Consider the following 2,031-nt stretch of genomic DNA (forward strand, 5'->3'; position numbering starts at 1 on the left):
ACATCGGAAGTTTCTCTATCTATGAACATAGAGTATTGCTTGAGAAATTCCGGTGCAAGCTATCGAAAAATTCCGATAGAATTTCGCTTAAGGCGCGCGAACCATTCGAGGGCTGCCCCTTCCAGATTCTCGACGAACAGGCGGCAGTAGCCGGCGTCTTTTTCGCCGTCCTTCAACCTCGTTCTTCCCATTGTGATGTGGAAAGCCTGAAGGTGCACCTTCGGATCGGTCGTACCATCATACCTCGGTACTTTGAGTTTTCCCGGATCGGATACCCTCATATCTGAGATGCGAGTGGTGAAGGGGGTCTTCCGAGCCCCTTCCAGCAGCCTGTCGATCTCGGGTGCAGCGCTGGTAGCGTGATGGATTTTGGATTTTACGGCTCTTACTTCTGCCGCAGTCTTGGTGATATAGTCGCGAAGATCCCGGATATCCGACGTCTCGCCAACAGATTTCCGAGCCTGTCGGCGTTTTCTGCGAGTAAGCTCGGTTTGCTTTTTAGCCAGCTCTTCTTGCTCGTTCCAATAGAGGATTTCCTCCTCTTCTGTCATTGGTTTGTCGAACTGAGAGCTTTCCCGAGCGAATCGGCTTCTGGTCCTCCTTGGATATCTGTCGACGTCCTCATCAGTATCGTTGGAGACATCGCTAGGATCCACGTCGACGTGCCCGACTTCGTTATCCTCCAAATCCTTCGCGGGGGGCGGAGGAATTTCGGGGTTTCCCTTTTCGATGGGAGATTTCTCACTAGGGTTTTGACCCGAAGGTTGTTCCTACGCGGCCCCAGGCCTGTTGAGGCCTGTTGAGTGGGGTTGCAAAGTCGAGTCTTTTCCCGCGGACTTTAGTGGTTCCGCGGGGGCGGATTGCTCGAGTCCTTGGCGTTAAAGTTTCAACTTGTTTGGTCAAGGTGCTCACGAGCTTATCCTGTTTTTTTGACCTTTTTTCGTAGGTGGCGAACATCTTTTTAAACTCCTCGAGCGCCGCGGTGTTTGCTGGTGCGTTGGCCGCGGATACGTCCACTATGGTCAAGGTGCTCACGAGCCTGTCCTGTTCTTCCGACCTTTTTTCGTAGGTGGCGAACATCTTTTTAAACTTCTCGAGCGCCGCGGCGTTGGCTGGTGTGTTGGCCGCGGATACGTCCGCTGCGGGAGTGTGGAGATCAGTGCCACTGCTTCCGTTAAGAGGAGTCTGCACGTTATCCGTGTCGTCAGTTGACATGTCTGGTTGAGTGTGATGTAGTTGAGAGTTTGATTCCTTGGGATATTTCGATGGACTTTCCGATGGTCCAATCTTCGGAAGTTCCGACGAAATGTTCCTCGGAATTTTCATCGGGAATTTCCGAGGAACGGAGCCTTCGGAAAATTCCGAGGAATGAGTCCCTCGGTATATTCCGAGGAAGGAGTCCCTCGGTATATTCCGAGGAAATGTTCGTCGGAAATTTCTGAGGGTTCATTTCCTCGGGTTAACTGAGCAACCCCGTCCATGTGGATACGGAGTGAGATAGAGAAGATTGTCACGACCGGGCTGTCGAACCAACTCCGCAACACTCATAACTCCCGGAGGACCCGGAGGAGCAGGAGCGGGTGCAGCAGCGGGAGCGAGAGGAGCAGAAGCGGAAAATGGAGATGGAGATGTATGGTAGTAGCTGTGGGGTGAAGCGGAATCCTGAATCTGGCTGGAATCCCGAGACTGGCTTCCCGTACCCCCACGACCACGACGCTGTCGAGCCCGGGTCTGATCATCATTAGACCTGTAAATTAGAAAAAACATATTTAAAAATTTGTTCTAATAATTTTAATAAATAAAAAACATATTTAAAAAATAGTTTTTAATCACAAATAAATAAATAGTTTTACAAAAAATAGCTTTAATAAATAAAAATAGTTTAATAATTACAAAAAATAGTTTTAATAAATAAAAAATGATTTTATAATGCAAAAAATAGATTTTATATACAAAAAAACGTTTTCATATTATATATACATAATTATCAATTAGATTTTTATAACCACAAAATTAATAAAAACTAAAAAA

The sequence above is a fragment of the Brassica oleracea genome, chromosome C3 (genome assembly GCF_000695525.1).
Source record: "Brassica oleracea var. oleracea cultivar TO1000 chromosome C3, BOL, whole genome shotgun sequence".
Classification (NCBI taxonomy): Eukaryota; Viridiplantae; Streptophyta; class Magnoliopsida; order Brassicales; family Brassicaceae; genus Brassica; species Brassica oleracea.